At 33.7% G+C, this 25311-nt stretch overlaps 1 protein-coding gene across 3 annotated transcripts in view; it reads right to left on the bottom strand.

Moving 5' to 3' along the window:
• LOC145293861 (protein PHTF2-like) overlaps positions 1-25311 on the bottom strand; it is a 154012-nt gene that overhangs the window by 94226 nt on the left and 34475 nt on the right. Inside the window, exon 2 of one of the 3 annotated variants that reach the window (XM_080140598.1) lies at positions 22741-22797. The exons of the other annotated variants lie outside the window; for them this stretch is intronic. The gene's annotated coding sequence lies outside the window, so the exon portion shown is untranslated. The remainder of the gene's footprint in view (positions 1-22740; positions 22798-25311) is intronic. 3 annotated transcript variants of the gene reach the window in all.

The raw sequence follows: 25311 nt of genomic DNA, 5'->3' as shown, positions 1-25311 counted from the left end.
CCCTCCCCATGTTAAGAATGGCTTTTTAAATAATAACATTATTATTTCAGCACGGATCAATAAGTGCACTAGTACCAAAATTTATGTGATACCTACACATGTTAGATATTCAGTTTAAAAAAAAAAAACTTATTTATACAATCTACATTTATAAAAATAAACTCTATACAATGTGTTGCCATGGAAACATTCCTTATTACCCAATCATTAACTAAATTCTACATGTAATGAAGTATATTTTGGTATTGTGTAGATTGGTGACCTTTTAAATCAACACATTTTAGGTGAAAACATTATGTACTTACGTGTCATGTCAAAATTAATATAAATTTTTTAAAATTACAAAAAAAAAAAAAAAACGATAGAAAAATAATTACAAGTAAAAATAGATCTTATCAAATTATCAAGTTTTATTTTTTGAATGTGAACAGTTGTGCAACCAATTCAGTAAGATATACTGACTTATCTGCTTTTACTTAAAGATTCACCATTTTTAACACAGAATTTTACTGTGGATGATCTTTTGTTAAAAATACATCTAGCACATGTTCTACTGGATTATTTTTTGTAATGTATACTAATATCACCATGACACGTAAGTACATAATGATTTCATCTGAAGTACGTTGGTTTAAAAATAAATCAATAATCTATACAAGCACCAATATTTTATTTAAAAAAACCTCTCACACGTTTTTCGCAGCAATCTATTTTGTCTTAAATAAAATATGTAAACTTATCTACTTATGAGTAAAAGCGTATCAAGTTTGATACGCATTCAAAACTGTTGGATCATGGATTTGAAGTAGAGCAGTTTTCTAAGTCATCACAAATTAAATATTGACCAAAAGCTGAATAATGAAACCGACATCAACACAGACAACTTTAGTTAAGATATTTTATTCTATCTTGTATGTATTTTTTATTTCTTATCAATAATCTATGATGCATGTTGCTATAGCAACCACGGATGTTGCTTTGCCATTAACATGCATTGCTAGACTGCAGTGAGTGCAGATGGTTAGCAATCAATTGCGCAAGGGGCATGAATCGCACAAAATATTCTAATCATTGTGTACTGTTTTATTCAGAATGCAAATGCCAGCTGCAACTTTGTTAAATAAAAAAAAAAAAAAAAAATATTGCTCATTGCTACAAACACAGAGGCCTCGTCTAAAGATCTCAATATTTGCATTCAGCACAAAATCTGAACTTGAAAACAACTCATTATTTGGATTCTTCAGACTACTGTTCTCATCTTGAGTGTTATTTTTATGTTTCGGTCAATATAATCTCCAACCTCTTTCAAGCGTATCTTGTTAAGCTAGAGAATCTTTTTTGGCAAACTCAGGAATCTACACTGAATTTGGAATAGAAACCTACTATGGCCAGAGGATGCAAGTTCATACTTTTCTCATCAGTGTTAATGTGTAAATGATTATCACAGATTGAACATAGCAGATTCCATAGTCTGGGATAGCATCTAGTAGACCGATCATACACCACTACAAAAATCAATACAAGATCGACCTGAATGAAAGGAAAACAAAACCATTTGAGTTTTAAGTGAAATGAAGTTAAAATAAAAATAAATGAATTCCATCTCAGTGGGTTGAGAGAGAGTGAGACAGAGAAAGAGGATGTTATTAGAAAAATAAAGATCAATCTCCAAAAATAATTCTTGATCAATTTCTAATAAGTGATTCAATCGAGTAAGGTAAATCTATAAATATTAGAAAAATATTTGATTTGAAAAAAAAAAAAAAATAAAAATAAAAAAATAAATAAAAATAAAAATAAAAACAATAATAATAAACACAAAAAGAAAAAAAAAATACTAAATACAAACAAAAAGAAAAAATATTTAAAAAAAATGGTTGATCCTCGGTAATGATTGTTGTGACTAAAATATTTGTTCTTCCGGATATATTTTATTGAATAAGTTTAAAGAGGGTAGAAAGTGGATCTTGGGTTTACTTTCGGCAGCTGCGTAACTCTTGCTTCCTTTATTTTGTCCTTTAGTCCTCGCATTCCAGGAGCGGTGCTTCTGACAAAGAGAGAAGAATTGCTGTTTTCTGGGTCAGAATCTATCCTATGTAACACTTATCGTTGGCAAGTTTTTGATCTTTGAGTTTCTTTTTAGCTCCTTACATCAAGTGGCTTCATATTTTGTTTGGAGAGATTTTCATAAAGACATTCTGTATCTATTAGAACAGTTGTTTCCAAATTCTAATAGATTTTCCAAAGTCCAAATGTCATAAATACAATATTTCACTTTTTATTAACTTTTAACCACCTTTCAATTGTTAACAAGTGTAACAAAATTAAATACAAGGATGATGTAACAGGAATCGAAGATCTAAAAATTGTAAAAACTAATAATCAGCTAACAATGGAAAATAAATTTGATTTTCAAGTCAAGTATAAACAATTAATATTTGCAAAATACTAAATCGAAATTAAATTGAATTTAAAAAAAAAAAAGAAAAAAAAAAGACTGATGCAGCAAACGGTATGTTTAAGATGGAATAGAACCTGAAGAGAGAAGCTCAGAAAGAGAGAGAGAGAGAGCGAGCAAAGAAAAAGATGGATGTTTATACATGCCAACAAACTGTAGCATGTAGCAATCTCACACATAATGCATCTATGAAAGATCAACGAGAAGTTATCTTGTTTTTCTTAAATGGAAATTAAAACACCCCCCCTTTTTTTTTATTAGAAAGCAAAGTTATACACGTTCCCTACTTTTTTTTTTATTTTTTAGTACAAGTTAACAACAGGCAACAAAATAGTTTTGTGATACTATTACCATCCTCTTCCCAGATGTTGGGAAATGAGGGGGGGGGGAGCTAGTTCATCAGCAGAACAATGGAGAGGAAGTTGTTCACAAAGGAACACAAAAGAAAGCAAAAATGAGATTAAGCAAAGTGTGGCAGTTATTTTGGAAAAAGAGCTGAATAAAGGTAGATATATATTTACAGTTAATTTATGGGTAGTTTTATGTGGGGTCGTGGATTTTGTGACAGTTGTGAACTGTGTTGGTTTGCTACGGTTGAGGACAGTTGCAAGTTGGACATAGTAGAATGCAGGTCGTAGCTAGGAGCAAATAAAAAAATAAATTGATCAACAGCAAAGCGGCCTCGACAGGCAACTACTAAGATGTAGACCATAGTGTGTAGAGAGTGGATGGTGTCACACACACACACACACACACAAACTGATATTTTCTGAATTTGCAGAGTGTTTTTTAAATTTTTAATACTTGTGAGCCATTGTGCACCCCCTCAGCAGCTGCCAATGCATCGGAGATGATGACACATTCAGAAGGAAAGATGGAGATGATCATAGAAACAATGTGCGAGTCGGCAGTTGTCAAGCAGGCTTCATGATTTTACAGTTTCACTAGAAATTATGGTTGAAACAACAAACAACCAATAAGTGGCATCAGTAAGGAGGTGACAATGGCTCAGTGGTTAACGACACGGACTGACAACCTGAGTGTGCGAAGTTCAAATCTAGTACGTTCCACAGAAATATATTCACTTAGGGATGTTGGCAACCTTCACATGGTCCGTGTAAGTATCTGATATCCTTCTAGAAAGGATTCTTAATAGAAAGATATCAGAGCAAGGAATGCCAACAAAATCATCATCATGACCAACAACAGCATCCATAACTACAGATTCAGTGATGATACAATCAACCATGTACTAACAGATTGCTGAAGAATTCACAGCCATTTATTACCTGTCCCAATTTCATAATCTTTGATCTAGGTTGTGTATTACAGATCTGGATGAAATAGAGAGGACTATCCCAACCTCCATGACGTGTCTCAGCCTGGTAAACTCTGCATTTAACCAAAAAAACCCTTGTGATAGGGTACCTAACAACAAACAGAAGCATTACATTTTAACATCTTTATTATGCCATCTCTATTACACAGCGTTATTATTCCTGTTGCCAAGTTACATAAATTTATAGTTCATCAGATATCAGAGGCACAATTTTTTCTTTTTAAAAACTGAATGGAAAAGATTTGAATTGGAGCAAATTATGTGAAGTTTTTTTTTTTTTACACATAATAAGTTATGATTACATCTAAATGTATTAAGGTTCATTTACCTTAACTTTCGACTTGTAAAATCATTTTTGGAAAAATGATCAACAGATGTAAAAGACATAGAATATACAGCTTATGCAATGATACATACACAAACACACGTTACACACACACGTTACATACACAATCATACATATTTTTTGCCCATATTTTTGCATGAAAGAAAAGAAAGCTGAATGAAATAAATATAGTCGTTTATTGGTTTTCCCTTTGTGTTAAAGTCTATGTTTGGTGTCTTTTTAAAAATATTTTTATCATTTTTATTCACCACAATCAAGGCATATCGCCACTGATATACAAGGGGCTATTATGATAAAGGTTAAATTTATAGGTGGTAATCTGGTTAGGGAGTTGGAAAACGATATTTATTCACATTGCATTTACATTTCTGCATGTTGGTATAGTCAGAGAAACGGGAAGTATGAAGGAAATTCCGAAGGCAAGTGATCCCAGAAAAGAAACTGCCATAAGAGAAAATCTGGCATTTGTTGAGGGTATTTTTGTTGAGGGATACAAATGCAGCAAATTCATTGGAACACATTTCATGAAATTACTTGCAAATCAATGCAACACTGATGATGCAACAGGAATTTGGTAGACAGTGCAGAATCTATTAGATTAGAAATTCGTTTTTTCTGCCTATTCAAAAGAGAGAGGCACCAGTTTAGATGTGGCAATAATATTCTATGATTTGGCAAATGGTGGTTTCGTATAAATATAGCCAAAACAAAGAATACTATATAGCCAATAAAATAAAGAATAACATCTATATAAAAACTGCAATTACCAATTACTAGATTTAATAAGTAGCGCCTTCGCCGCCTTACTTCTTACATTTTGCCATAAGCAAGAGTCTGCAAGTGTGTAATTCCTCTTGAGATGTAATTGAGGGCATCTTATCATTTTCTTTATATTCCAATACTTCGTTGGCATCAGAGTCAAGTGGTTATTTCTTTTAATTTATTTAGATGCATATTAGCTTTTCTCTTTCAGGAAGCATTCCTGGAATTCTGCTTTTTTTTTTTTTTTTTTTTTTTTTTTTTTTTTTTTTTTTTTTTTTTAAAATAAAGACGTTAATCATTCATACAACCTATTTGGGGAGGAAACCAACATTATTTGCAACAAGTGCTTTCCTGTGAAAACAAAATTAGTCAACTGTAAATCTTTTCAAAATAAATGAACATAAAAATGTCTCATTAAAGTTTCCACGCGGACTTCAAAGAAGAAAAAAATACTGCTAATGTGTGTATGTATAGAAAAGAACATACAAATGTTTTTATTAACTCAAAGAATATGTTACTATGTTTTATTATATTATTCTAAAAATATTAAAAATAATCTAATATGAAAAGAAATGTGGACCACAGTGACAGAATATTAATAAAAAGAACTAAAAAAACTGGATACATTTCTGAAGTTCCTTTCTAGTTAGCCTAAAACATCACTCAATAAGTCCTGATGGCGCAATTAATAATATTAATATATATAAATTCATAATTTTTATAAAGTACTAACTTTCGAATAGCAGGTGTCAAAATCTGAACTTGACTTTAGTCAAATTATTAGCTTACAAATTACAATTTTTTTAAATGGAGTTGCAAATTTTCAAAACAATAGAAAAATCTAAATTTTCTGATGGAAAAAATATGAAAAATTGAGTTTCTTTTTAGCTCTTTACATCAAGTGGCTTCATACCTTGTTTGGAGAGATTTTCATAAAGACATTTTGTATCTATTAGAACAGTTGTTTCCAAATTCTAATAGATTTTCCAAAGTCCAAATGTCATATAAATAAAATATTTCACTTTTGATTAACTTTTAACCACCTTTCAATTGTTAACAAGTGTAACAAAATTAAATACAAGGATGATGTAACAGGAATCGAAGATCTAAAAATTGTAAAAACTAATATATGCTATTTATTTGATGCTGCGTTGTATACTATTTATTTGATGGTGTGTTGTATGCTATTTATTTGATGCTGCGTTGTTCAAGAAAAGCAATGTCTTGATAAGTGTTATTCAGACTTTGCTCCACTGAAAACATGTGGAGAGGTGATATTTTAGCTTCAAATGCGGCTGGACAGACACAAATAATGCAGAATGCTAAGGTCGCTCAAATTCAGCATTTGTCCCAGAAAATGAGAAAAATCCTCAAACTTTTTTTTTTTGATCCTGAATTCAAATTGTGTGAGATAGCAAAAAGCAGTAAGTTCAATTTATTTTGCACAAACATTTGTCAATGAGAAAGTCGTGTTCAAACACAACCGACCAAAAACAACACGTCAACAATTTAGAGCACTGTTTGCAACTATTTCAACACAATAAAAAGAAGTTTTTGAATTAATACGTGACAATGGATGAAACATGGACCCAGAACTTCACTCCAGAGTTAAATCATAATTCAGCTAAGTGGACAGCAGTAGTTGAAAGCTGTCCAAAGTAAAAAAAAGGCACAAGCATCAGCAGGGAAGGTTTTAGCCTCCATACTTTGCGATACACAAGAGATTTTCATTGATTATTCTAAGAAAAGAAAGACCACGTAAAGTCAGTATTATGTAGCATTATGAGTGTTTAAAGGAAAAAATTACCCCCAGATTATCAAAAATTAAGAAAAAATAAGTGCTCTTTCACCAAGATAATGCACCGTGTTACAAGTCAATCATTACAACAGCAAAACTGTATAGAATTGCACATCAAATATCTCCTGCATCCAACTCATTCCTCTGATCGGCTTCCTCCCACTCTACTGATTGCTGGTTGCTTGCAGACTTCAAAAGAATGTAACGGGACGGGGGGGGGGGGGAAGAAGTGATATTTTGAGGCCAAAGTTAAATCTGCTAAAAAAAGGCATTGAATTATTAGAGAAACGTTAGAATCAGCGTATGGTCTTAAGATGAAACCGTGTTGATGGATAAAATTGCATTTTGCTTAAAAATTATTGTTTTATTAGTTAAGACCAAGACTTATTTCATGGTGCGTTCTATGCTATCTATTTCATAGTGCGTTCTATGCTATCTATTTCATAGTGCGTTCTATGCTATCTATTTCATGGTGCGTTCTATGCTATCTATTTCATGGTGCGTTGCATGCTATCTATTTGATGGTGCGTTGCATGCTATTTATTTGATGGTGCGTTGCATGCTATTTATTCGATGGTGCGTTGCATGCTATTTATTCGATGGTGCGTTCTATACTATTTATTCGATGGTGCGTTCTATACTATTTATTTGATGACGTGTTGTATACTATTTATTTGATGACGTGTTGTATACTATTTATTTGATGACGTGTTGTATACTATTTATTCGATGACGTGTTTTATACTATTTATTCGATGACGTGTTGTATACTATTTATTCGATGGTGCGTTCTATACTATTTATTCGATGGTGCGTTCTATACTACTTATTCGATGGTGTGTTGTATACTATTTATTTGATGCTGCATTCTATACTATTTATTTGATGCTGCGTTCTATACTATTTATTTGATGCTGCGTTCTATACTATTTATTTGATGACGTGTTGTATACTATTTATTTGATGGTGCGTTCTATACTATTTATTCGATGGTGCGTTGTATACTATTTATTTGATGGTGCGTTGTATACTATTTATTTGATGGTGCATTGTATACTATTTATTTGATGGTGCGTTGTATACTATTTATTTGATGGTGTTGCATGCTATTTATTTGATGACATGTTGTATACTATTTATTTGATGACGTGTTGTACACTATTTATTTGATGATAAAAGAATACTTGCTCCAAGATAGGTAAAATGAATTCCTTGAACAGAACAGTTTTGCATCACTTTAATGTCACCTTACAAAATCTAGATAAACCTTATGCATAGAATCCTTATTCTAATCTTTATTAAAATCCATTACATAATTTTGATTTTAGAAAATGTCTAAAATTTTAAATGGAAAGTTGTACTCATTATGTCCCCTGAAAACCCTTAAAAAATAAAATAAAAATAAATAAAAAATATGAAATTGAAATTTTGAAAGTTTTTTATTAATTGATATTTAATATCTATCATTAAAATTTCACAAAAAAATCAGACGCATCTGAATTTTCAGAAATGGCTTCCACCCCATTTTTACCCCCTTTTCATAAAACTAAATATAGCCCACATTACGATGCTTAGCAGCTGTGTTCCAAAATTCATAATGATCAGTTAATTAGTTGAGAAATGAATCTTTTACATACAAATATAATATGTGCATATACCTAAAATAAATCTCTAAATGAATAAATGCAAACGTTTGTCTCATTTCTCGTACAAAACGCCTGATTGCAAGTTCAGTCACAAGGTTAACTAATTGTCATATTGGGTCTGAAAAAGGACATTTTATTAATAAGCTATTATTCTATGATTTTATTATTCAAGGATTGGTATGCTTCTTAATTTCATGGACAAATATTTAGCATTTGTGACCAGAAGTTGAAAAAGAAATCAATTTGCCTCTTGCAATTTAGAAGTTCTAGATTGCAAATGAAAAGGCAAATTAATTTCTTCTTTCTTTTCTTTTCTTTACTGTCAAATTTAAAAGATAAATTTGTTAACAAATTTCCAATATGTTAATGTTTATCCATATGAATAAATGAGAAATTGTGTTTACAACAAATGTTTATTTTAAATTAATGTTTTAAGTTCTTGACTGTAAAGTAATTATTAAAGTAGAAAAATGTACTTCCAAGCAAAGAAAAAACTGGTAGTGTAAATCCAGTTAGAGAAGCTTTTCCAAGCTACGAATTAATCCGGTCACGATCAGCAGAAACGTAGTGGCTTTCTCGTTTCCAGACGTAAAGAGATCACTGAAGAATTTAAAGAAATTCAGTATATTTTATAAAGTTGTCCTGGCATCTGATTAGTTCGTTTTTATTACACACGGTTATAAATAGAATTGTGCAAATCTTTGTGGTTATACACTTCTATTATGCCAAAAATATTTCAATACAAGTATTTCCAGTTGCAAATTTTGCACAATGATAACAAGCTGACAAAGCCAGCTAGTATTATATGTAAAAAAAAAAAAAAAGAGAAAAGGACCTTTTTGTCATTTATACATGACTAGCGGGGGGGGGGGATACCCGGCGCTGCCCGGGTGTTTGGAGGTGTGTGTGGTTTTGCGTAAATCAAAACTCCGGGAGGGGGGGGGGGTTAAAATAAAATAAAAAGGTTTTGGTAGGTAAGTATGAGGATCAAACCTGAACCCGAACCCTTGAGGCGAAGTTGGAAATTAAAGTGTGAAAAAAAAAAAAAAAAAAACGTGCGACGTTAACCATTGGGCCACCGCAAAATACTAACGAAAACACGTTTGAATTTATTTAACTATTTAGAATTGGCAGGTGCACGTTTTAATGACTTAATAAGGTCAACTTTGACTGCGGGACAGTATTTTATTTACTGCGGAAACGCTTTTTATTTTTATTTTCCCAAGATGTGGCGGGGGGAGGGAAACCAGCTCCCCCATAAAAAGGGGATTGTCTAAATTGAATAGTAATTGTCTGATATAAGGAAAATATTTCCACATGGATCAAAGCTGATTGCTTTTGGACATTTCCAACGATCGCGACCGGAAAAATACCACCAAAATTAGTGTCGCTTTTATTATACGAAAAAGCCTAATCTACATACAACGAGCGAAAAATGTTGAATATTTATCTTTTCAAAGTCGAGCAAATTAAATAGAGAGGTGACCTCCATTGTTAACTCGTAGATATTATGATATAAAAAGTTTTAAGTTGTGAGCCGACCGACAGCTTCTTGGAAAAAAGCCTTTTACAGACATACACAAAAAGCGAACATACATACATTTTCGCTTTTATACATATAGAAGACAAAGCACACACACACACACACACATACACACATATATATATATAAGTGACCTTGTCTGCGTGTAGAAAGTCTCTACCAAACTCCTCTGAATTTTTGGTTACCACACTTGAAACTTGATATATAGGGGATTTGGAACTGTGAATCATTTTTTATTTGGTTTTTAGCCGGCAAAATAGCTGCTAATAGGTCAAAATTGGAGAAAAAAAACATTGACCTTTACCGGGCGTAAGTCAATTATATCGGTTTATTTCAGCGCATGTGCTAATTAATCGTTATAGGTTAAACATTATTTTTTTTGCAGTTTTTGTATATGTAGGTCATATGTTAATGAATAAGGCTAGAGAGCTATATGTTTTGGTTTTGATTCCAGCTGATGGCACCAAAGTCAATTTTTTCTTTTTTAACTTTTAAAGTCACTACTATATATTAGGTACAATATAATAATCAATAGAGAATTGGCTCTATAGCAATAAATAAGAAATCTGCATGAATTAAAATATATATAAGTATAGTTTACAACCGGGCAACGTCGGGCAGCCTGCTAGTAATTTAATAAATGTTCCAAATGACCATACAATTGTTTCTACCCATTTTAAAATTGCATTATCTTGATAACAAACTTAGGTTTTCAAAAAGGTGTGTTTAGTAAATTTTTTCCATCAAATTAAAAATAAATTTAAAAAAAACGTTAATATTCAATATTCTTTTCTCTTCCTTTATCGTATTTGTTTTTTAACAGATTAATGAAAATTCTTTTCCGTTTTATCCTTCTGGAGGTCAATGTCAAAAACTAGCATTAGAAGGCTAGCGATATCTAGAAGAAAATAGAGGGAGAGTCTAGATAGATTTATTTGTTTTTGAAATGCATTTGTTTTATTTGTTTGGCAGAATTAATCTTAAATCCTAATCTCTAATTACAAAAAGAACTGTAACTGTAATGGCATTCAGCCAGACGGGTGTGTGTGAAGAGAGTTACATCTCACGCCAAGGCGGTCCACGCCCGCTGATCAGCAGCCGAGTCCTTGGCCTATAACAAAATTATTTAATAGATGTCCAATTTAGGATTCTTTATTGGACATCCAACATGACGCATATATTGCAAAATTATTTCATCGCTTGTTATGTAACGCATTTTACAATTTACGGACATTTTTCACAGAAAGCATAAAACTTAAGGCTAAAAAAACTGGTTAAAATCAAGTCATAAAGGAAAATATGCAGTAGTGATGGACGATTCCAATATTTTTCCCAGATTCTGATTCTTTAGAAATTTCTAAATATTTAACTATAAAGTTGTTATTTTTCCTGATGACCATAATAACATGCTAAATGTGCATATATTTTCACAAACGTAAAAATACATTTGTGGGTGGGGGTGGGGGGAGATGATCTATTCATCTTAGTTTTACTAGTAGTTTAAAAATCAATAAATATTATTGCTATCATTAGTACCAGCAATAGAAGATTTTGTTTAAAAAAAAAAAAAAAAAAAAAAAAAAAAAAAAAAAAAAACGATAATTAAAACAATTGTTTTTGGCATTGGAAAATAAGCACAAATTTTTCCCATTCCGATTAATTGTCCTAAGACTAACATATAAACTAATTTAATGATTTCTACTGTGGCTAAATCGTTAAAATCACAGACTGAAAACCTGGGTGTGCCAGGTTCAAATTCAGTTTGTTCCACAGAAATACTTTTCTCAAACCCACACCCGACTGAGTGTAAGTTCCTAGAGAGAAGGTAAATACTCATATAGCATAATCACAGTGAGAAATCAACTCATTATTTGTACGATTTGTATTCTTCAGACTACTGTTCTCATCTTGAGTATTAACTGGTGTCGTAGTGGATTTATCTATATGTACTTGATGAAATTCAGTTGTAAAAAGTTATACTCTTCTGAAGTTAAAGGTTCAATTCTCAGTGTGGGTGACACTCGAAATACAATTGCAAATTACTTAGGATTTATGCAGTCATGGTTGACAGAATAAGAGCATGCTACCCCCATGGATTAAATAAAGGGTTCTGTTCATAATTCTATGCAGATTCCTAAGTTTGACCAGATACACCTGAAGGTTGGAGGTTACATCGACCGAAATGTGAAAATAACACTCAAGATAATAAAAGTAGTCCGAAGAATTCCCCCCCCCCCAAAAAAAATAATAAATTCTTATCTAAAAAACATTTAGAACACAATTATCATGAAATTATCAAAGTTAAGCGATGCAGAGCCTGGCAAGTACCAGATGGGTGATCATTTGGGGATTTTATGGCTAAACCTCCCTGCAAAAATATGCAAACCTTAATATTTCATTAGCAAGTACTTCAGTACTTTATCAATGTATGTTCTCAATCATCTGGCAAAGCTCTTTTTTTTTTTTTACAAGGTAGTCACCACTTATCAAGGCCCAGAAGCCACTCGGGGATAAGGGTTATTATTGCGTGTACAGTATGTTAGTATTGGAGATTTGATAAAGTGTCTTACTTAAGGGGGCGGTTCATCAGGAATTTGTTTATGTTGGACTTGAAGACATCCAGGTTGTAGTCAGGTAGAAAACAGGCAAACGGAACAGAGTTCCACAGGTGTGCACTTCTAAGAAAGAAGCTTTGTTCATGGAATTTACGTATTGATTTAGGCATAGACAAAGAGTGGGGAAAATTATTGACAGTGGTTTCAGCTAGATGGGTGTTTATCATGAAAGATTGGTGAGAGGAAACCAGAGATTAGAGCTCAGACGAGCACTTGCCATGGAAGTAACGATAAAACAAAGACAGGCTCGCAACGTCTCTCCTGTGGGAAGAGAAAAGGACATCCCCACTAGGCCTATTTTGTACTCTGTCAAGACAGGATAGGCTGTTTTTAGCAGCTCCTGCCCAGATGTGGCAGCAGTACTCCATCCTTGGACGTACTTGGCTTTTATATAGATAAAGAATTGCATCAGTAGTGAGATATCTTCTGGAGCGGTAGAAAGATCCCACCATTTTTCCAGCGACCTTGGCAAATGACCTGATGTATGTGTTCCATTTCACATCAGGAGTAAAGGTCAATCCCAGAAGCTTATCAAAACATGGAGCTTCCCCTAGATGAGAGCCATTCATTTCAATTGATGCCAAATGGGGATCAGAGCGTTGATGATGTAAAGATAGGAGCTTTGTTTTAGATGCATTAAAAGTAATCAGCCATCTCTTCCCCCACTGTACCACGCGCTCGAGATCAGAGGAGAAAGAATCAGAGAGAACTTTGTCATTTACAGCTTTTGATGTGTTGTCATAGATGGTTGTGTCATCAGCATAGATGTCAATGAATGATTTAAGTATGTGTTTTGGGAGATCATTGATGTAGATCAGGAAGAGAGTTGAGCCCAGGATGGATCCCCAAGGGACTGATTTCTGCCCATCAACCACTACTCTTATGGGCCTATCAGAGAGAAAAGATTTAATGATTGAGAAAACATTTCCAGTTATACCGTAGCTGGATATCTTGTGAAGTAGGACCTTATGCCATACCTTATCGAAGGCCTTTGATATGTCAAGAGTAATTGCCCTAGAAAAGAAGCCTTTGTCAAGAGATTCACTAATCCTATGAGATATAACCGTTAGTACATCTGCTGTAGATCTGGCAGAACGGAAACCATATTGCATGTCACTAAGAAGGTTATTTCTGCTGAGGTAGTTGACTATTTCTCTATTTAATATGTATTCCAGTAACTTACTCATGACACACAGGCGACTTATTGGTCTGTACTGAGAGGGAGACGACTTATCACCTGAATTCTTAAATACAGGGCATACTGATGAGGTTTTTCCAGGGTGCGGGGAAGCACTTCTCCTTAAGGCAACGCTTAAACAGTTTTGTAAGTATGGGGGAAAGTTCTGGTTGAAGCTTTTTCAGCACTATAATTGGAATGCTGTCAGGGCCAGTTGCTTTACTGGAATCAAGGTTCTTGATTAGCTTGGCGACTTCATGCACAGATATTTGTATGTTGCATAGCATGTTGTCTGTTATAGGAGAAAATATGGGGAGTTGGTGGCCTTCGTCACATAGGGTAGAATTAGCTGCAAAGTTCTGTGCAAATAGTTTGGCCTTGTCTGATGCTGCCGAGATGACCTCAGGTCCATTGATGATGGTTGGGATAGAACGCACGCTTCTGTTCAGGATCCTGTTTGGTATTTGTAAAAACTGGTGGGAACCAAGCCGCTGCTGAGCTACTTTGGATTTAACGAACTGAGCATATAGCTCTCTTGCATTTTTATTACTCTTTTACAGTGGTTGCTGGCAGTCCTGAAAGCAGCTTTAGTCTCAGTACATCTATTACGTTGGTAGCTAGGGGAAAAAGTGATTTCCGTGCACAATGGCAGCAGCACATTGGTGGTTAGGTTTTTGTTGGAATTTTTTGGGTGGTATGAATCGGTCTATGCCTACAATTAACCATTTGGTCAGGTCTGATACTATAGAGGACACATCCTTTTTAAACATGGAATGCAGAAGTAGATTAGATATGAATGTATGGAAGCTATCCCAGTCAGCCGTAGAGTATCGATATACAGTATGGTGGAGAGGTACATCTGAAGACGTATTGCATTTCGTTTTTATCTTAACTGATACAACTGAGTGGTTGGAAGATCCCAAAGGAGATAGAATGAAACATGAACATAGCTCAGGGGAAGTTGTGAGAAAAAAGTCTAGAAGGCTAGCGTACTGATCGGAAGTATTAGGCACACGGATGGGTTCGTGAACAATCTGGATGAGGTCATAGGCAATGGTAAAATCATGACAGAACCTCCCCTCATCATCTGTCTTGTTCGAGTGGGTCAGCCATTCCACATTGTGGACATTGAAGTCACCACAAATGTGGATGTTAGCCGAAGCATGAGCAGACAGGATGTGGTCAATTTTCTCAGATATGCTCTTAAAGATAGTAACTCCGCTGTTGTGGGAGCGATAGAGGGCAAATATAAATGCAGTGGTGTAAGCAAGTGCAACCCGAAAGCACATATAAGGTAAATTAGGGTCTTCACTGGAGATATCCTTACCACACGGAAAGCCATCTTTAATGTAGGCACATATTCCATGCTCATGATGATCTTGGGGGTCAGATTTAGATTGTTAAGTTAGAGTATCCTTCAATTATGAACTCATCTAAGGAAGTGGTCGGCCCTATGCCAGTTTTGCTTAGGAAGAATATGTCCGGTTTCATCTCCTGTAATTGGGTTTCAACCTCTGGAAGGTTGGAACGTAGACTCCGGAGGTTGGAGAAGGAGACATGGTAGTAGGGGGTCTACGTTAGAGGATGGGGTTCTAGGTTTATTAGTGTTTTTTTTCTGGAGATATTTCATGCTGAGGTTTTGGGATTTGTTGAACAGATCAACAGACTTGGTTAGAGCAGGACAGAGAGGGAGAGCAAGAGAGAAAAAGACAGGAAATTTTTTTTTTTTTTTTTTTTTTGTAGCACATAAGGTAAAGCCGTAACAATTACCCACTAGTATGGTATCGAGAGGTCCCACCAGAAACTACTGCATGGTGCAGAATCCATTCACCAGATGGCAATACAACAACCCCAGTACTTTGCACCTGCTGATAGGACAGCTTCCTTTATGATTAATCCAAGGTTTGGGTCCCTAACTATCAGGTGGATAACGTCAGCCCGTTTACCTTCAGCATCCTTACTAGTGACATGGCCACAAGGACAGACATAAAAACAGAAGATTTCCGGCATTGGCGGCTACTGTTCACGAAGTACTGAGAATATGTTACCATTTAAACATTTTTTTCTACTCATAATTTTTTAGGAAGAGGGGGGTTACCAAAACGTCCAATACTTGCAATAAGATACTGTTAAATCAGTTGCTCCTGATGCATCAGAGAAAGCGAATTCAACACAAACATCAGAACGTGCTTTAGAACTAGAAATGTCATACTCACACAGTGAATTTAAAAATATGCAAGTGTTTTTGCTTTCTTTTGTATTCCTTTGTGAACAACTTCCTCTCCATTGTTCTTCTGATAAACTTATTTCCTCTTGTATTGTAATATTTTTTTTTAACTCTTTTCTTTTATACTTCCCAATACTTGGGGAAGGAGTAGCAAGATCGATAGTATCACAAGACATCTACATCATAGACATCTCAAACAGCCTGGATATGCCAGATGTTATCAACTTAGCATGCTGTGTAAAGAATGGTATTAGCACCAGCATAGTTTTATTTCTGATAAAAGTGATACAGTATTCAGATCAAAACCTGTCTATGTGGAGCGACCATCATTCATTCACCAGATTCCAGGGTGGTGTATTGGGTAAACACTAACAACCAGACATGAATAACAGGGTTAGTACAGATTTTGAATGCCCACTTTCAAGGACTTTTCAAAGTTTTTCAAGGTTCTCTCCAGACAAAATTCAAGGTTTGAAACAAAATTTGGGGTTTGTTTTAAAATTCACTGGGATTCAAATGTTCAGGTCACCATTGGAGAGTCTAGACTGTGCAAAAAAAAAAGTTGTCACAATCAATCAAACTGCGTTATAAAAAGTAGTTTACCTTTTGAAAAGGTCATTTAGTGCTAAATCTGTGGTTTCGTTGCGACTTATGTTTACATTAGTGTTGAGACCATTAATCAGTATTGGGAATCGTAAAAATTAGAACTTTTTCTTGACAAAAAACTAAATAAAAGAACCACAGATGTATTTATTTATTAGAAGTTGTTCATCTATATATATAAAAAGCAAATGCGGCGCACACATTTTTGTATGTCCAAAAAAGGCTTTTTTCGCCGACGGTTCTGGGGTCGTTACTATCGTTTAAAAGTGTTTATATACCTCCCTAGTCTAGATTTATTTTACATCAATTGTTATAAGATTCACGCTATTTCGCTGTGTTGCCTGTTTGTTCAGCTTTTTAGTATAAATAAAGTGAAACTAAATTCAAACGGTGTGTGTTCTTGGCTTTCGCGCCAGAACGTCCAGAAAGTAATCAGCTTTTGATCAATGCGGTGAAAACCTTATATCAGACAATTGCTTCCTTATGGACACCCCTATATTTTATGGGGAGCTGGTTTTCAACCCAACATCTTGGGAAAACTAAACCAAAACAAACTTCACTGCGGGAATGATGTTTGACCTAATTCACGTTTTAGTTAATTCATCACATTTTTTGGGGTTTTTTTTTTTCGCTTTCGCCTCAAGGATTCGAGTTTTCCTCCTTCATGGTAGAGGTTTGAGCCTGCCTGCCTACTACCACTTTTTTTTTTTGCTCAACACACCTCCAAACACCCGGACAATGCCAGGCACCCAGGCTAGTGTACAATATAAGACAAAGCGCCACAGAACCGAAGGTTATAAATCCCATTCCCAGATTTAGCATAGACTTCCTGAGTCTAATTATTTCATTGATCCAGTTTGGTAAATAAAGTAAACATTCTAGAGTTCACTTGCCTATTCTCTTAATAAATCTTTTCGCATCTATTTGCTAAACGTCTCTATGTTTCTTAGGAAATTCACAGTTGATTAAGGATAATTTTTTTTCAATTTACTAGTGTCAGCTTCACTATCATTATCTGTTCATCAGCTTCTTCTGAAATAAATGTTTTTGGACACAAGTGAAAGATATAGATGAACATTTCACAAGGAGTTTATCAAAATCTTCCAAAAAATACACGAAGGGAAAATATATAGAAGTTTCAAAAAAATTATATATACATTTAAATGTACCTCCACCCCCAAAACCCAAAAATGAAGACTGAGATTCAGATATTTGTTAATGTAACTAACAGAACAAAAGGGATGGAAAAAAAAATGTTACCAAATGCAAGATAAGTTATTCTTCTACTTATCTGGAGAAGTTTGTGTTTATACTTATTTTAAAGCCTTTTTTAATTCAAAATAAACTTAGTGTTCACTCTGTTGAGTTAGCAAAAAAAAGCTACCAATAAGCCCTGCAGGAGGACCCTTGATAACCACTCAAAATCAAAAATTGAACTAAATATTGGTAGAAACATCAAAACCTGTGACAACTTTTTTCTTTTTTTTTTTTGCACAGTCTGGACTCTCCAATGGTGACCTGAACATTTGAATCCCAGTGAATTTTAAAACAAACCCCAAATTTTGTTTCAAACCTTGAATTTTGTCTGGAGAGAGCCTTGAAAAACTTTGAAAAGTCCTTGAAAGTGGGCATTCAAAATCTGTACTAACCCTGTTATTCATGTCTGGTTGTTAGTGTTTACCCAATACACCACCCTGGAATCTGGTGAATGGATGATGGTCACTTCACATAAAGATAGACAGGTTTTGATGTTTCTACCAGTATTTGATCAACAATTGTACAAGAATGTAATGTTCTACTAGTATTTTGTTTAATTTTTGAAAGGTTAGTGGTAAAATATTAGATTCTAAAATAATTTTTTTTTTCTCGCCAAGTAATCATCTAAAAAACTGTAGAATCTCATTTTTGGTGCAACGAATTAGCTAAAGATTTTAATCTGCAAATTTACCATTATTATTATTATTATTATTATTATTATTTGGTTTTGTTTTTTTTTACAGTAAAACAAATCAATCTAATAATCAACTAAATCTTTATATCGTAAGAAAAAAAATTGTAAGCATTCTTTCATAGAGAAAGGCAGATAACAGTTAACAGATACGCATCACAATGTTAAGAATGGTTTTCTAAATAGTAACATTATCATGTAGCAACTCATTCTTGAAATGAGAACGGGCTTTGTTAACTATTGTTCCTACACTGTATACCAATCATGAAAATTTCAAATAAAATTAATGAAGTCGTTTTTGTCTTAAAAGAAAAATAAATCTTACAATTTTCAATTCAATTACAAGGAATACATTTCAGAAAAATATTTAGATCTATTGTAATATACAACCCCTTCTCAAGTGTATTTTTTATGTTTTAAAAAATATGTGAACGTTAGAACAAAGGGTGACGATAATTTGAACATTTTTAAAAAAAGCATTAAATCTCTAATTAAATATTAACAGAATCGGAATCGGTACTTGTATCAGAATTAGGGAAAATTTTAGAATTGTCCTCTTACTAGTTTACATATTTCTTTGCAATTTGTTATTTGTTCTTCCTTGTTGACATTACATTTGGACTTATAAGATATTTCACTCTGGATTAAAAAAAACAAAAACTGAATATATAAATGAGCAAAGAAGAAAATTCTACTAAAAACAATAGTAAAAAGTTCTGGGTAATGTTGAGTGTGTGTGTATATATATATATATATATATGTTTATTGGAAAATATGCTTTTTCAATTATATTTCACCCTTTATTTATATCAAACCTTTTAGTTATGAAGCTCACTGTATGTTAAATGTAACTACAGAACATAGATGACAGAAAAAACAGCTATTCAAAATTGCAAGATGTTATTCATCTTACCCTTTATTTATTTCCATATGTTAAAATGTCCACGCTTGACAGTATGTTTCGTAATATGATTGTTCCTGCACTACGAAACAAATACTGTCAAGAGTCGGACGTTTTGTCATGTGGAAATAAATAAATGGTAAAATGAAGAACATCTTGGAATATAGTTGTTTTGTGATATCGATGCCTCTGTACATTCTCGAAAGACAGCAGATACCCCCTGGAGGAGCAGCTGCAAGTGTAATTGTGAGGCAAGGGTTGCGCAATCCTCAATCATATCTTTCCCGAATCGGCACTGTTTGAGTCCAGAGGCAAGGAGAAGTCCAAGACAATGCTGACATATATATATATATATATATATATATATATATATACACACACACGGAACTCGTTTTACTATTGCTTTGCCAAAATTTTCTTAGCAGTTAAAAAGAAAAGAAAAACTGATTCATAGTACATTCATTCCTGATTGGACACAGGACACTAATAGAGTCAATTGGAGCACAACACTATGTAGTAAGGAAGGAGAGTGAAGAAAAGAATTATTTTAATAGGCAAAAGTGATTCGATTAAAACCTAAGAATAATTAATAAATAATTAATAATAATTAAAAAATTTTAAACATTTGACTAAAACTTAAAACTCAAGGCGCCTTTCATTCGACATCTTTTCAAAAGTGTACATTGACAAGCAAAGACTAAAATAAATAAACGTAATTACTTTTAGAGAAAACAAAAAAAAAGAAAGCAAAGACTAAAAACTGAAATGAATATTACCCAAATTCCATGAATAATGAGTAAACGATCTCTGCAAAGTAGAGACAAGCATAATGGAGAGCAAGGCATTTAAAAAAAAAAAAATTTTTTTCTTAAATTCTCTAAATACTTCTAACTTGTGTGACAGCTCTTTTTGCCTGCAGAAAGGTTTGGATTGGTTTGTTTTACAGCATGTAAACCATCTATGGTTATAAATGAATAAAGTTGTTAAATGAAATCCTAAAGATAGGATGATTATTTTATATTGTTTTGATAAAAATAAATAAGTAAAATAAAAAAATAAATTAAAAAAATTTTGAAATTAATTTTTTAACAGTCTAACTTTGATGAAATCTAAAATTTTGGTCAGATTTCTGTCTTTAAACAGATCTTTTAGATTCTTTGAGCTGTAGTATTTCTTTCAGCTTTGTTGCAAATCCTAACAGTCATATGTTTTAGCTGTATAAGATTCTTGACATGATATACATATTGGGGACTCTTCACTTTGCAACAAATGCTTGTGAGTAATATAGGTCCTCTACAGAGTCTGTTTTTGCTTTTTTGTAAACTAGAGATAGTCGGCCAAATATTGTGTAATTTATTACTTTGGCTGAGAGCCCAAAATTGTTTAAGAAAACTAAATAAAACTTCTATGAGCAAAGTTTCTTTCCTAGAAATTTCGGTCAATAGAACAGTACCATTGGGCTGCTCCCATGCTGATTACAACACTGCCGTTTTCAAGTCCAATGTAAACAAATTCTTGTTGCGCTGTCCTCTTAAATAATAAATTCTGATCAGTTTACAGTCATCGTTACTAATCACATAATGCAACTTTTATCCTCAAGTGGCTTTTGAGCCTTAATAAATGACTTATTTGTTTAAAAAAAAAAAAAAAATTGTAAAAGAGTTATAAAGAAAGTGTCCAGTAGATGTTCATATCCTACCTGAATCTATAGAAATCAGTCAATGCTAAATCCAAAAGACATTTTTTTTTCAAACAATTTCTTTGACTAAGTTATAGTGATGCTGTAAAACAACTCTAAAACAAAGAATTTCTATAAACAAATCAAAGAAATTCATTTGGATAATGAAATCTAGAGCAAAACCAAAAATCATGATCATGTGATTTTAGAGTATGAAAATTCCAGATTTTGCTCTCTGTAAATTCTTTTGACATTCTATCCCTCCATCCCTTATTCTGTCACATTTCTGCTATATTTTATGACATAAGTAAAAGTGTTCCCTTCCTCAACCCAGCACAACAAAGCCTGCTTCTCTCTCACCTTATATTGAGGAGGTGAGTGGGGAGGGGGCGGACAGGGCAATTGTGAAAACCATTCCGCTTCGCTTGGGTTTCAGGAAAAAAAAAAAAAAAAAAAAAAATTTGCTTTGAGTTGGAAAAATATTCAGTCATAACATAAAATATTCTTTCATAAACATCCTTTCTTGCTTGCTACCCCCACCCCACCCATTCTAGATCTTTCCTTCTTTTTTTTTTTCGTTGGATGGATTTAAAAACAGAATAGAAATGACCCACAGAACGTGAAAGTATAAAGTAAATAAAAAAATGTGTACGTCCTTGAAAGCAGTATTTCGTAAGGTTAAAATGAAAACATTGGAAAACTCGAAGGTTCTTTGTGTAGATTGGTAATCTTTTAAACCAACGCATTTCAGGTGAAAACATTATTACATACTTACGTGTCATGTTGAAACTAGTATAACTTCCAATGTTATGAAACAGGATTCAGTAGAAGATATGTTAGACGTAGATTTTTAACAAAAAAATATTATCTACAATATGTTTTGAGATTGCATGTTTAAAAATATTGGACCCTTAATTTAAGTCAATGTATGTAAAGTGCTATCTTGCTTGCTTGTCATGCTGGATTGGTCGCACAACTCTTCCACAATAAAACTCGATAATTCAATACATTTTATTTTTACTTGTAATTATTTTTTACTGGATCATTTTTTTGTAATTTTTGGAATTTATACTAATTTCGACATGACATGCAAGTACGTAATAATATTTTCACCTGAGATGCGTTGGTTTAGAAGATTACCAATCTATAAAAACACCAAACCTAGTAATGCTGTAATTTTTTTTTTAATACAAAGAAAAAAATGTTTTATTTAATTTTCTGAGATTTTCGGTGAATGGAATTCCACCCTAACCATAGAAAACTTTGTAATGTTTTATTTTCTTCCTCACTTTGGTAATATTAAGTGCTCTGGTTGAAAGTTGAAGGTCTCCTATCCTTTACGATTCTATTAAAGTAAAATTTGAATTATGTGATACGTGGTTAGCATCTATATTTAAAATATAGGTGCTTATTCAGATTGGCACTTATGGTGGCAATTAAAATCGAAGGAAACAAAAATCTGTAGTAGAAAATAAAAATTTACGACTTTTAGCGATTTTTCTACTAAACTGCATTGAACATAAGGCTTATTTTTCACCTCGACGCGTCGATTTGAGTTGTCTCTTTTTACTTTATCGGATTTAATCATGGCCGACGAAAATTAAGTACGACTCGCTAAGTTATAACATTTGATTTGCTAGAAGAAGACGAATAATAATAATAAAAAAATAAAAAATAAAAAAAAACTTGATCAAATTACGTGACTTTTGGAATGTTTCATCTTCGTTCCGTGGCTGGTACTGCCATAAGCCTCAATCTGAATAAACACCAAAATATTTTAGTAATAAATAAATCAATTTAAAATCCACTGAAAGAAATTATAACAGGCTAAATTTTTATGAAAAAAAGAATTAAGTGAGAAAAAACGGGGGAAATAATGCAACTGATATCCCAATGAATAAAAATACATGAACGCCAAATTGTCTGCAACGAAATTAAAATAACTTTAAATTTTTAAATAAAAGAACAAATCTTGAAGTCTAAGATTATTATTGGAGAAAAGGGAGTGGATGAGGTGTTCGCCGTCTTCATTTCTTCCATTGTATTCCTTCCTCCCTCCCTTTCCTAATAGTCTCCAGCTCGCTTTCCCCTTTCTATTATCTCCACCTCTCCACCTCAGCATTTCCTTCCCTTCCTTCCCGTAAGAGCTTATTCATTCTGGAAGGCAAAGAGAGCGCCTCATAAAATAGTTTTCCCCACCTCCCTCTCCAAAGATATGAAGCAGCAGCACATTCTGGGCACCACACCACGTGGAACCCATTCGTATTACACTCCCCACCGCCCACAATAATTATGGGGGAGAGGGGCTTTCTCCACCAGAAACAACCTTGCCTTTCCAGAAAAGAGAAAGCTGAAGCCTTCATTCATTATGTCATCATACTTGCTGTCTTTATCAAAAGGGATTGACCCCCCACCCCCACCCGCCTCTCCATCTTGGTGACTGCCCTTTTCACGACAATAGGAAAGCAACTCACTAATAATCAATATCCCTGTATTTGGGATGAAAGAAAGGTGGGTGGGGTGGGGAGAATCAGGACACACTGAGAAGACCCTAAAGAGTTTTCCCTTTTAACATTCAAAGATGATAAGAGAAAGCAAGAGTAACTTGGAAACTTCGTTAAAACCAACCAGGAAGAATAGTTTTCTTTTCATTCGAACTAAAAAGAACAGAATTATAATTAAATTGGATGGAACAGAAAAAGAAAGAATTATAATAAACTAGCCTTGGTGCCCGGGTGTTTCGAGGTGTATGTTGGGGGGGGGGTAGTTAGGCAGGCTCGAACCCGTACGGCGAAGGAGAAGAAAAAAAAATGTGACGTCTTTGCCGTCGCATCCATCGCCAAACCGGAAGTGGCGAAAGTTTAAATTAAGGCAAGTCAATCGAAAAGAAGGGATGACTTTCGAAAATATCGGCGACTCCTTGCAGAAAAGTGCTCAGTTTTGGGTGAAGGAATTAATGTTTTCAGCCAATTTTTTCGATATTTGTCATCCAAGGGGTCGAGCTTCAAAATAATACCGATCTTGTGAAAATTCGTCGCCTCTGTCGACAGTTTGAAGCAGAACAGACAGGTGAGATTTATATATTAGACTAGACTAGCCTGGGTGCCCGGCATTGCCCGGGTGTTTGAAGGTGTGTTGAGCAAAAAAAAAAAAAAAGAAAAAAAAATAGTAGTAGGCAGGCAGGCAGGCTCGAACCCCTACTCCATGACGCAACCGGAAGTTCGGATTGTTGAAATTAGTAGTCATTCCAACCAATACGATGACTTGCAAAAATGGCGACGCAAAAAAAAAAAAAACGAACCTCCTTGTAGAAAACTGCCCAGTTAAGGGTGAAGGAATTAATGTTTTTAGCCAATTTTTTTTATATTTGTCGTCTGAAAGGTTGAGCCTCAAAACGATACCAATGTCGTGAAAATCTGTCGCCTCTGTTGAAAGTTTTAGGCAGACATACAAACATACATACATAAATACATACATGCATCCATTTAAACAGACAGATGAGATTTTATATTATAGAAGATGGAAGGGCAGAGTAAGAGAGAAGAAGAAAGCAGGTGGGGGGGGGGGAAGAAAGGAAGAATGGATTCCGATGAAAAGAAACTTTTCTGAATAATTTTTTTTTTTTTATCCAAGCCATATTGAATTTAAAAAAAAAAAAAAAAAAAAAAAAAAAAAATGGATAGTGCTAAGATGTGACCATTCCATCTGTGTATTTGAGACGACAAGGTTATTTCAAACTTAAATGAGATGGACAGAGCCTCTCATGCGTGGACACATCTAAAACTCGAAGATCGTAAACGAACAAATCCTCTTAGAGAACACAGAAAAATAACGATTAATTTAAATTATTAAATTAGTTTTTAATCATACTTATTTGTACAATCGAGAAAAACATTTAATCTATAATTCTGATAAAAGTTTTGGAAAATTTGTCATTTTCTTTTTGTAGTTAAAGTAAATTACTAACCAATTGAAATAAAAATAAACTAAAAAAAAAAAAAAAAGAAATTACTCATCGCCCTCTCGACATACGTACTCCCGAATAATCTGACAAGCAGCAAAATCCCACCCTTTCCTTGTTGAGGTCCCCAAGATTCAAGAAAACCTACTCTAATAGTTTCTTCTCTCGGGTTGCTAGACTTTGGAATTCCACCCCCTTTCCTGCTTTCCTGACTGTACTAACTTGCAGAAGTTTAAATATGTGAACAGATATCTCACTGCTCAACTCCCCACAGTCCCCTGTTAGACATGATCTCCAATAAAAAACCCT

Source organism: Euprymna scolopes, chromosome 15, assembly GCF_053919585.1.
Source record: "Euprymna scolopes isolate OS-2025 chromosome 15, ASM5391958v1, whole genome shotgun sequence".
NCBI lineage: Eukaryota > Metazoa > Mollusca > Cephalopoda > Sepiida > Sepiolidae > Euprymna > Euprymna scolopes.
Note: the sequence above shows the minus strand (reverse complement) of the source record. Positions and strands in the feature narration are given on the sequence as shown.